The sequence below is a fragment of the Ictidomys tridecemlineatus genome, chromosome 7 (genome assembly GCF_052094955.1).
Source record: "Ictidomys tridecemlineatus isolate mIctTri1 chromosome 7, mIctTri1.hap1, whole genome shotgun sequence".
In the NCBI taxonomy this organism is placed as follows: Eukaryota; Metazoa; Chordata; class Mammalia; order Rodentia; family Sciuridae; genus Ictidomys; species Ictidomys tridecemlineatus.
This window is the reverse complement of record NC_135483.1, coordinates 46,106,723-46,119,979: the sequence shown is the minus strand read 5'-3', so window position 1 is coordinate 46,119,979 and position 13,257 is coordinate 46,106,723. Positions and strand designations below refer to the sequence as shown.

General features: G+C 33.7%; 1 pseudogene; it reads right to left on the bottom strand.

Annotated features, from left to right (window-relative positions):
• Nucleotides 1–3,186: 3,186 nt before the first annotated feature.
• LOC101954455 (ran-binding protein 6-like) lies at nucleotides 3,187–3,384 on the bottom strand (annotated as a pseudogene).
• Between the last annotated feature and the right edge of the window lie 9,873 nt (nucleotides 3,385–13,257).

Genomic DNA, 13,257 nt, shown 5'->3' with positions numbered 1-13,257 from the left:
ATTTGCTAAACACTTTATATTCACAGTACACACAATAGCCCCGGGAACTCACAGTAGATTCATTTTTAAATTTTAGATTGAAAATTTGCTGAATAGAAAATTTTTTCTACCCTATAAAAGCTTAACATTATAGACTAACAATACAATTATACAATTAACCCTTGGTTTATAGAACTATTTTCGGATAATATACACATACTGATAAATGATAAGTTTTAAGGCTGTTTTCTTTTTATGTTTAAAGGTAAAATTAAGTTGTTGTTGTTGTTTTTTATTAACAAAACAGGCCATCCTTCAGTGCTACCATAGAATATATTAGCAATCTTTCAAACAGAAATCTATTTAAGCCCCATTCTAAATCCAGGCTCCTCTTCTTATTGTGCTGCTTTGTGGATGTGGGCACGAACATCATCAAAAGCAATACTCTACTGTACTGAAATTCCTAACACTGACTGACTCTCACAAATATAGATTGCTTACAAACACTATTAGTATATTACATGCTACCAATGTTAGGTGTATTAGGACCCTCTTTTTGGTAACCATGATTCTTGGAATTCTGGATAATTTAAAAAGTGTAGACCAGGTTGGTTAAAGAAAGAGTTCTTATAACTCTCAGCAGGACACCATGGGAACTAGAATATTGGTATTCCTGCCGAATTCTCTGGAGAATATTATAAAAATGTTCATTTAAGAGAAAATTCCCGCATCCACTACTGTATCTTGAAACTCTTGCTTATTTCTACCAAACTACCATTACCAAAACCAAGAGTATTATAAAAGAGGAATAAGCCTGCTTCTATATCCATCGCCCTCCATTCCCAAGATGTTTGTCTTGGCAATTCTCCAATCTTATCTTTATAAGCTTTTAGCATTTTGTGACCATCAGTATAACATCTTGGCACCAAGTCTACTAATTGCCCAGCATCAATATTTCAGATAAATAGTAGCAATCTCTATACTTCACACCAAATAAGGAAAAGGTGACAAAAATTCTAAGACAAATGGAAGCATAGGTTACCACCAAGTTCTATGTTTAAGATATCAAACATCCAAGGTGAACAGAAAGCTGTAACATTGACTGATCCTGGAGAATCATGGGGGAAAATATGAAATGCTTAACAGGGAGATAACAGTTCTATTTTATAATGGAATCCCCTCAACACTTATTTGTAGTTACTTTCATATAAATGATATTCAAGTGTTATTAAAGTGCTCCAGTCAAAATTTAGCAACTCCTTTAAGCCTTCCTACTGTTCATCATCAAATTAGGATATATATTCCAACCATAATTTCTCAGACATCTGTACCTGATGAACGTTTGCAAGATCTTTGGCACAAGGTTCTTCATAGTTAATAGTCTTATTAACTTTTCCTTCTGAAATTATCCTGATTATTTTGTGGATACTGGAATTATTTGAACCATTTAAAACTGGGTGGTTATTTTCAGTTAAGTCACAGAGAAAACTCAAGGGTCTGAATAGCTTTCCTTTCTTTCTTCATGCAGTAGAAACCATGATAACCAGTGTGGAAGAACTTTATCTTCATTTACATAGTTAGGCTTAGACATCAAAACTCTTTCCTATTGCTGAGATAGAGTTCTCTGTAGCAATGACACTTTTTTTTTTTTTTTGGTTTTGGAATTTACACATTTTAGTAACTTTTACCAATAGTAAAACAGCTTCTAAACATAAAGAATGATAATCAACTCCACCAAACTGTTCCACAACATCCATGCCATAAGCAGCAGCTTGCCTGACTTCAGTGTCCTTATCTCACATATTTAGTACCATCGGCCACTGGAAATATTCTACATGTTTAAATGAGGTTGGACTGCAGGGCTCTATGATATCATCAAATATGAGCAATCCCCACTGTCTGGCCATGATCTACTTGAACATATTAATGGAAGTAACTGTTCAAATCATGGTAAAATCTTTTCCTTATAAGTACTAAAGAATGAGTGCAAAATATCTGATACTTCAGTCAGAATATAAACATCACATTTATCATCATCTTCAGAGACCCCTCAACCCTTTGGTCATAGTTTTCTTCTTGTCATTTAACCAGTCATAATTCTTGGTTTTTAAAATGTCTTTCACATTTTGCTTTTAGTATTCCTCCCAGTTCTTCCAAGTGCTTCTCATTAAAGCAACCATCTCCCATTACCTCAATGGACTTAGCAAAAGAATTCATTAGTTCTGAGAGTACCTCTGTCTGGGATTCAGTTCCTATAGTCTTGAATAAGGGTCACATATGAACTGGACTTCTGTGAATGATACTCTGCGCCAAGAATTCTTGAGCATTCTAAGAGAATAGGCATGGACTCTGCTGCTACCACTTTAACATTGTCATGGAAATAAAGGAACCACCAATTTCACAACTTGTTCTGTATACTCCACCAATCCTTCTCTCAACTCCTTAGCATAGTAAACCAACATTTGCAAGCAGTTGATTTTGTTTAAAGTCCTGAGTTTTAATTTCAAAACTTTGTTGGTTTCAAGATTTACAAATTGCCATTCATTGTCATAATTCGTGTTCTGTACATCTTGTGTGTCTAAGAGAGCAACATTAGGTTTAGATGAAACAGTCTTTTTAATAAGAGGATCAATAACCAGTGAAAGGTTCTGGTAGAAATTTCTTCCAAGAATTTTCACATATTGTAGCCCACACTGAATCCATGTAAGAGGTCTGAGGGTCATCACCCTCCATATTATTCAAATCTGGTTTTTGTCTTCAACAATAACTGCATCACATTTGATGCATTTTGTATATTTTTTTTTCTTCCCAGTGGCAAGATCAACATGGCTAATAGTTTTTCCTCTCAGATGTTTGAGTTCCTTCTGAACAGCAAACTCAACAATGTGCTTTAGTGAGGGCGCAAATATATGACAACCTGAAACAAATTTTTCTTCTACTTTATCAGCAACTGAGGCAATTGTTGTCACAAGCTGTCCCAAGGCTAACTTAGGTCCATTTGGAGTTGACTATTGAAGTTTAATCACCAATATGAAATGTAGATTTTTCACCATACTATCCTATTATAGTACTAGCAATGACTTGGGGCAGTCTTCAATAAAAATAATAAAAGGAGAAACTGCATGAGATTGCACATGCTGATTACCTTGATTTTCCATGGTGTGCAACAAAACTGCAATCACTGTTTCATGGAATTTCTTTTGGAAACTAGGTGCAAAATCTGTAGCCAGATGTAGTCCAGGCTGCAGCCCTCACACTTGGATGAGGATCCGGGATGTCTTCATAGATTTCTTCCACTTGCATCTGCGCCATACAGCTTGTATAGATCAAATGTTGCAGAAGCTGGTAGAACTCTTGCTTTTCCCACATAGTCATCAGCACCCCTGCAGACCCAGCTGCTGCCATTGTTCCCTGTCAAAACTGCCATTTGTGGCATTTTAATTTGCCTATAACCACATTTCCTCATCAACTGTGAGGCACACTTGAAAAACAATAGTCCATAATCATGATGAACCCTGAAAATCTGGCAGCAACTGGAGAGGCCAGAGAAGAGATGGAAGCCCTTCAAAAACCTTAATTCCAGAAAAGTGTCAATCTTTGACCTGTTGGTTGTTCTTTAAAAGGTTCAACTAGGAAGGTTCTTTTCATGTTACACAACTCAGTCCACCCAGTGCAAATCCTTTTCCCTGGAGCTGTTTTTGAAAACAATAAGGGGCAATTAGTTGAACTTGGCAGTTCCTGAAAACTGCAGATAACAGTTGGGACATGTAATAGGCTAACCAAAAAATAAAAGAAGATGGTACATTTTCCAACTTAACCCGTGGTGCCAATATTACCCCCATACAGATGAAGCTATCACAGATATCACAAGGTAAAAAACTATACATCAACATCTTTAAACAGATTCAATAATTCTCCACCATTAGCAAACTGAGTCCTACACCACCTAAAAAATGTTAAATGGAACACTGAAGTAGACTTTATCCCAGTAAAGCAGGTTAATATCTGCATTCAAAGCAACACATTCAGGTGCTATAAATTTTGCCAATGTAGTATCAATTTATTTAATATATCAAATTCATAAGATAAATAAAAAACCCACATAATAATTTTGATAAAAATTATCAAAAGAAATAGAAAACAATATCTTCAAATTAATAAAGTTCATTGTCTGTGAAATTAGTCAAGAAAGAAAGAAAATATATCCAAATTGGAATGGAATAAATAACATTACCATTATTTGCTGATGATATAATCTTGTATACAAAAAAATTTTAAGAAAATCACACACACACACAAAAAAAAAAACCCACAAAAAACAAACAAACAAACCAAAAAACCATGAGAGTAAATAAATGTGTTTGGCAATTGTTATAGTTTGGAAATGAGATATTCCCCCAAAAGCTCATGTATGAGACATTGCAAGAAAGTTTAGAAGTGAAATGACTGGGTTATGAGATACTTAACTAATCAGTGCATTAATCCACTTGAATGAGTTACTGGTAACTGTAGGCATGTATGGTGTGGCTAGTTGACGTTGACGTAGGTGTGGTGAGAGCATGTCTTTGGGGGTCTATATTTTGTCCCTGGTGAATGGAATTGGATTTCTCTGCTTCCTGATTGCCATGTCCTGAATCGCTTTCCTTTTTTACTCCCTTATCCCATAGTATTCTGCCTCACCCCCGCCCAAACCAGCCAAATTGGCTGTCTCTGGACTGAGACCTCTGAAACCATGAGCCCCAGATAAACATTTCTCCTCTATATTGTTCTTGTCAAGTCTTTTTGTTACAGTGACAAAAATGCTGACTAATACAGATTACAGAAGATATATTAGCAATATACAAAAATCCATAATATTTCTATATACTAGCAATGAAAAATCAAAAAATTAAGAAAGTAAGTTATAATAATAACAATAAGAATAAAATACATAATAATAGAGTTAAAAAATGATTTGTATACTGAAAACTACAAACTTCATTTGGAATAATTAAAGAAAATCTAAATGAATTGAAAGACGTTTTATGTTCATGGATGGAAGACAATGTTGTTAAGATGGCAATACTACCTAGATTTTCCTGCAGATTTTTCTTAATTAGATCAAATTCCCTAATCTCTGTTTTTGTAGAAATTGGCAAACTGAGCTTAAAATGAATATGGAAATACAAGGGACTCTGAGCAGTCAAAATTGTCTTGACAAAAAAAAAATAGCAAAATAAGAGGACTCATACTTTTGAATTTTAAAATTTACTCAATCTTGTTGTAGCTCTGCTTTTGTGATATTGGAGTAATGATAGAGATAGTAACTAATGGAAAATAATTTGAGAGTTCAGAAATAAACCCATACATTTATAGTCAACTGATTTTCAACAATACCAAGACAATTTCAATAAATAATAAACAATTGAACACCCACATGCAAAAAATAAATTTGGTTTTCTACCTTATATGATACACAAAAAATAATTTAAAAAGCATGGAATATGTAAATACAGCAGCAAAATCTGTAAAACTTTTAGAATGAAACATAGGTAAAATGTTTACCATCTTGCTCTAGAAAATTGTTTTCTTCATATTGCATCTAAAGAACAAGCAACCAAAGGGAAAATAAATAAATAAACTGGGCTTCACTAGAGTTTAAAATTTTTATGAAGGACTCTAACAAGGAAATAAAAAAAACAACTCTTTTAATTTTTGAATTACTATTATAATTCAGTAGTAAACCCAGAAATAACTCAGTTGAAAAGTAAATGACTGATAATTTCCTAAAATTAATAGAAATGAAAATTGGGACAATAATGTCATGCCATGTCATGTCTTTAGTAAGACAAAAAATACAGATAATCATATGTATTGGAGAGAATGTAGAGAGACTAAAACTTTTCTACATAGCATGTAGGAAAGAAAAATAGTGCAATTGCTTCAAGAAATAGTTTGACAGTCTACAAAGAGCAAATCATGAGTTTTCATACATTTCACTTCTAGGTATATGTCCAAGAGAACTGCAAATATATACACGAAAACTTTTGCTTGAGTGTTCATGACAGCATTATTCCTAATACTCCCAAATGGAAAAAAACCTAAATGTCCATTGATTGATGAGTAAATGAAGAAAATATGGTATACACATACAAGATGCTAGTAGTCATCCATAAAAAGCAATAAAATACCAATTTTTGCCACAAACTACATGGGTGACCCTTGAATATTATGCTAAAAAGTCACAAAAGCTACATATTATATTGTTCCAATTATATGGAATGTCCAGAATAATCAACTCCACAGAGACAGGAAATAAATTAGTGTGTGCTAAGACAGGAGGGAGGTGGAAATGGGGAGAAATTTACTCTAAAGCCTAATGCATCTAATTAGTAATGATAATTACACAAATATACTGAAACCCACCCAATTACACACTTTTAAATGCATGAACTTTATGGTTTGTAAATTATAACTCAGTAGAAATTCAAGATTTGGATGAAATGTTGTTACAAATTTGTACAAATTCATCCTATGCTGTACCATAAAACATATTTCACTAGATCTCAAATTATTTCAAAATATGTTCTATTGTTAATCCAGGAATGACAAATAGATAACTAGAAAAGTCCAATTGTTTTGAAATTAAGAGTCTTTTAAAAATCTTTGGCATAAGAAGAGATCAGTGGAAAGAGAAAAAATATTTTTGTTTAATTAAAGTGAAACTGCTAATTATATATAAAAACTTGTTGATTGTAATAAAAGTCATCACGATTACAGGAAAAGTTAGTAGCTAGCCTGGCATGGTGGTGCATGCCTGTACTTTCAGCAGTTAAGAAGTCTGAAATAGGAGGATCACAAGTTCAAAGCCAACCTCAGCAACTTGGCAAGGCCCTCAGCAACTTAGAAACTGTCTCAAACAAACAAACAAACAAACAAACAAATAAATAAATAAATAGGGTTGGGGATGTGGCTCGGTGATTAAACCCCTCTGGGTTCAATCCTTTGTACAAAAAAATAATAAAAAAATAAAAAGTTGTAAATCTAGAAACAAAAGTGATGAAATCAAAGAGCCTATCTCTTGCTCCAATATATTAGAAATATGGAGAAACTTAAATAAAATAAAAAGAAACAAACAACAAAAGCAGGATTTTAAAATATATAAAAAAGGTCTAGCTGAGGAGCTAATCACTAAAATCATAAGATGACTGTGAAGAGATTACTGACATTGATACAACTCTGCAGAGATTTATACAGGGTTGAGGGGGAATGTGTGTTATGTATCAAGAGCATACATTCAAAAATGTTACAAATGACTATGTCAATAATATTTCATTATCTAGATGAAATGGACAAATTTCTGGAAAAGTGAAACCTAAAAAATCTTCACAAAATGAAATAGAAACTGTGAATACTTTGTTTATTAAAAAAACTGATGAATACATAATTTGAAGGCCGCCCCAACACACACACACACACACACACACACACACACACACACACACATTCATTTGGTATAGCGTGTACATTCTGCAAAACAGTAAGGGAAGACATACATCAATCCTACACAAACCCTCCTGAAGGAAAGGTTGAGGAACTTGACTGGATGCTAATCAGCTGTCATATTTTTTGTACTCAAACTTGGCAAGGACATTACAGGGAAAAAGTAAGTACTGGCTAATTCACAAATAAGCATACATGCTGAATAGTAACAGAATAGTACCTATATATATATATATATAGTATTGTATATATATATATATATATAGTACTAATACAATATAGATAGTACTAAGACAACATATTAGGACACTGAATCTGAAGTAGTACTATATATCAAGTTTATTCCAGAAATGTTAAGATTAGCTAACAATAAAAAAACCTATATATTTCACTACATTTACAGAATGAATGAGAAACAGCATATAGTCATTTTTCAGAAACTTTAAAATGTTTTGTTATTTGTTCAATAAATCCGCAAAGTTCTACTTTCCTCACCATCATTGAGGCTTCAGGGCGTCATGTAAACACTCTAATGAAAACATGTCAAAAATTGAGGACATTCCTCTTTAGGAAAACCTACTAACAGCAGGACCCTTTGAATTATATCCTGTAGATCAATCTGACATTACTTTTTCAGCTGTTCCTCCTGAGGTCTTTCTGAAGCTATAAAGAAAAGGAAACAAGAATTCTTTTATGACTATCATAATTGCTGAAATGAAATCATATGGTATTTCTGTACTCATCTCTGCTTCTTAAAATGCCTTTAGAAAAGGAATGGAAAGTTTTCTGTGCCAGCGTTGACTGCAATTCAGAAATGACATCTTCCTATTTTGAATTCCTTTCTGTTGCAGTGATTTGAGGGACAAAATACAGCCCATCTTAATATCTGCTTTTTGAGTGACTACTCACTTTAGATTTTTAAAAAACAATCTTATATTCAAGTAAAGTATGTTATAATAATTTAGTCATACCACAAATTAACTTTTAATTTTGAAAGAGTTGCATATTTTTTCTCTAAGTTGATTTTAGAAATTATTAAATGTAACAATATGTTCTAAGTTATATAAAGCTGGTGTTAAAAAACCAACTGGAATAATAATGTTAACATCTATTTTGACAAAATAATATTCCCATCCTTTATAAAATCTAGGGGAAATTTATACAGTTTAACGAAAACCATTAGCAGAAATCATATCTATAATTTACAATGAGGTAATTATCCATTTTTATCTTTTTATCAAGCTAGACAAAACTTGACCAAAATCTGTAGGGCTAATTGCTTAATTTTCCTGAGATGTCAATTTATCACTTGTAAAATTGTGGCAAGATTACTGTCTTATGGAAATCATTTGAGGCTTCATTGAGATAACATGAACATTGTCTGGATGGTGCTTAGCATTTAATATGCACAATCAAATTTGAATTGTTTTCACTTCTTTCTTTTACCAGACAATTTCATTTCTGGGTGCCATTCACAGATCCCAGGAAAGAGAATGCCTTAATTGATGTAATTGAATCAGGTTTATACCTTTAACCTAATATGAAAAATTTTATAGGTATAGACAATTTTCAATAAAAATGATTTAAAAAACTTTATCATAGAACTACTAGGGCCAACTGGTAGTTTACTGAATTACAACATCATATAAACTTGGGTTTACAATTCCACATTAGTTGTACATAAGATGATAGGCAGAAGGGAGGAGGTGGGTGGATGATGTTAAGGGGAATCAAAGGCTTTGATATGGTGGGCCATACAAGTCCCAGGGTATAGAGATGGCATTCTTAGTTTCTGAGACATCTGCTCTCAGACTGTTTCCATTGGCCGTACCCTGAGAGTCTGTTACATTATTTGGCATGTCCTTCTTAGATTAGCTGGCTTTCATGCACTCTATTCATAACAATCAAATTAATTTGGGCTTTAAAGATGTCTGTATTTTTATTGCTTTTTAATTTCTGTTATTTGGAGCAGCAAATAATGTTTTTCAAAGTATTAAATTGCACCATAATTTTTATGAATATTGACTTTTAAATAGATTCTCAGGTCAGTTAATAGTTTTACTCACATTATGTAGTGTAGTGTGAAACTGACATTGTTTTACCTTAAAAAATGTTAGTGGATTTATCATCTATAGGATGTTGAGGAAAAAAAGAGAATATAAACATTATTTAAACCAAGGGAGGAAAACTGATAAAAATAGCTGGTCTAGTAATTTAATGGATTATGCACAAAATGCCAATGTCCTACATTTTATTGCATATTTATATTTATCATTTAGGTTGATTTTGAACAATTAAAAAATAAAGCTAATTTAAAGATAAGGTCATTTATGATGCCATGTAAGAATATTCAATAATGTCAGTGAAGATTATGGTTTCTTTTTTCTGTTTTAACTTAATCATCTTCCCTGTGTTGACATAGTCTTTTTTCCTATTTTTTCATGCAGTGGAGATCCATTATGTCCAAAACACAAATGATTATTATCTTTCTTGGATTGTTTCTTTGTTCTTGAATTTAGACTTTTTCAAAGCACCCCTCCCCCTGCACAATTCCTTTTAAGTCCCATTAGGTTTGTTTTGGGTAACCTGGTACACTCCAAAAAGTACATCTATTAATTCTTCCTTTTTTATTCTTAAACATACCCACATTTCAATGATAAATTATATGCTTTCTCTTGGTTTGTGTCAAGTGCCTATCAATCAATTTTATTATTAGGTGAATTTCAATTTTTGTGCTATTTTGATGTAGATAATGAAGATATTAGTAACTTCTCTATTTTTTCCTGAATTTAAAAATTACTTCTAAAGATATTCTAAATATTTTGTTTTCTTTTAGAATTAGACCAACTGACCCAGCAACTTATGATCCAAACTGCTAAAACAACTTTTGACCATCTGACAGAAGTAAGCAAAATTTTCAAATCATACTAAACATCATCATTCATGGTAATTTAACATAAGCAACCATTTATTGCATTTTAATATCTATAGCCATCCTATTAAAGTGACTTTAATATTATTTACTCTGTAAGAAACAACAGAACAGGAAATTTGTAAAAATTTTTTATGATTTTTCTTATTTCAGTTTTAGCATGTCCATTTTATGTGAATAAAATATTACTCATAGTTGTAATAAATATACCTTGTTCCAATATTTATAATTTGTATAGAGGATCCATACGCCTTAGTCTATACTAGAATATTAAATAATTTATGCAAGGATTGTTACTAAAACTTTCAACAAGTTTTATGGTACAATGAAAAATAGGAAGAACTTTCAAGTCAAGAGCATTCTAAAATGGTTATAGAAATACAGATGTCCTGATGGCATTATTCTTTATGAAAAGATGGCAGAACTAAATGGCTGAAACATCCCTAAAGTCACCCGTGTGGAATTGGTGTTAATAGGTGTCACTGTGAATTGTGACAGAAGTCGAAGGGAGAAGGAAATGGACTGGAAGTTTAGCTAAATAGTGTCATTAAAGGCCAGCAATACCTAGAGAGAGGGAAGTTTAAAGACTGACTAGGTTAGAGTGTGGTGCTAAATGCCAACTCTTCCTTCTGCCTCCCATCAAAATCCATAGTGAGATCCATATGACTGTCTCTGAGGCTGTCAATATTTCCTTATGGTTGAATTTGAACACATGTTGAGTCTTCCTTTAGGACCAAAGTGTGGTGAGAAGAGAAGTACCACACCCCTCGAAAGAGGCAACATCTGGGTTATGTTTTGAGAACTCATATGGGATTTGTAAATGAAGGTGAGGCTCTGAACTGTATTTTGGATTAAGTCAAAATGACGAAAATGAGACAAAGTGTTTCCTCACCATGATTTCCAAATGAAACAAGCCATGATGGTAGTTGGAATGTGACCTTATAGAAGAGAGGAACATTATAAGAAACACTTTCGCAAGTCTTGGTGCTACTCTGTTAGTTCCAGTAGTAATTGTGTGTTCCCTTAAGTTCCACCTATTGACCTCAGCTGCTACAAGTGGAACTTTGCCTGGACAGAGAAGTTCAATCTGAACTTGAGGGAAGATATTTTCTTTTTAGCTAAGCCATCAGGCTGGATGTTTTAGTACATTTTTTCACTGCTGTGATCAAAAGACCAGACAAGAACAACTTAGAGGAGAAAAAGTTTATTTGGTGCTCGGTTACAGAGTTCTTAGTCCATAGGCAGCCAAATCCACTGGTATGTGCCTGGGGTGAAGCAGAACATGATGGTGGAAGTGTGGTGGAGGAAAGCAGCTCAGAATAAGGTCATGGGGAAGCAGAGAGAGACTCGCTCATAAAAGACAAAATATAAACCACAAAAGCATGTGCCCCCAGGGACCCACCTCCTCCAGCCACACCCTACCTGCCTATACCACCCAATCAACCCTCACCAGTGGATTACTGTACTGATCATGTTAAGGAATTTGTAACCCAATCATTTCACTTTATCGTTCTGTTTCACACATGAGCTTTTGGGGACACTTCATATGTAAACCATAACAATGGGATAACAAGTGCAACTTCAAGAGGAGAGCCTTCTCCATCCCTAACTTGGGAGAGGAGTTTAAGCCAGGGGTCAAGTGAGCCCTGGGTGTCACAGGAAAATCTTGGGTGCTGTCTTCTCCTTGAAACTTTTGTTTTGTTTTGTTTTGTTTTTGGTGAGGAAGAAGACACATGTTTTTAGACAGAAAGAATGTAAGAATGTAATTTGCCAGGATTTGCTGGAACAGGAAACGCTTGTAAGGGCTAACTGTCTGGAGCTGCCACTTTCTTGAGAAGAAATCTGGATTATGCTTCCCAGGGGTCCAGGCATAAAGGAGAATGTGAGGTATCCACAGAGCACACACTTGAAAGGCAGCTGATACAGCAAACTGAGTAAGGATAAAATCCTAGGTTGGAAATGTATCCAGAGAGAGATTTAGAAGAAAAAAAAAAGATATTTTCAATTAAACTCTTTTAAGTTGTGCTGCAGTGTCAGGTTTGAAGTTAATTCTGTTTTTCCCTTGGAATCGTCAATTGCTCACTGATTCTGATGTGAATAGAAGGTTTTTCATGTTGAATGGAATAAAGTGCAAACTCCATCTTCCAGTTCTGTGGAAGCAAGAACAGATGTGGCATACTAAGCCAGCCACATCTGTGTCAAATGCAGGAACAGTAGAATGAGACACACTTTATTCTAGCAGCATGTTAATGATCATGTGAGTGTTCATTTTTAATTCTGCATTTGTCGCTATTCTGCTTTGTGAGTTATCGAGCTGCTCTGAATTTTGCCTCCTTCAGGGGCATCTATTCTGGTATTTTGCATAAGCTAGCATTATTCTGTTAATTATATTCCGGCAGAGTCAAAATTAAATGAGCAGATCATATGTCTTGATAGCACACGCTTGTTACTTTCATGCATTTTATTCCTGCTGATCAGCATTTTTCCACAGACATGGAATTATTCTGATGAGTTTATAAAAATGAAGAGTTTCAGACACAGCTCAGTTTTGCCCGTATAATAATTGGATCTTTAAATAAAGCCACACTCTTATGTGTGGTGCCACAAACAGCCAGCTTCATGAATAGGACCTCATTCCCCACTCACCTGCTCAAACTGTTTAATTCTCATACTTTTTGTTTCTACTAAAAATATTTATTGCTTTTCCTTTCATAATTAACTTACAGTCCATCTGGGATGAACTCTTGTCAATGGTCTATTATTATTAGATAAAACTTAAAAAATTGAACCATGTGGAATTATTGTGAGGATGGATAACTGCAACTATTTTATAAAACAGAGAATACATAGATTCCTACATGCAT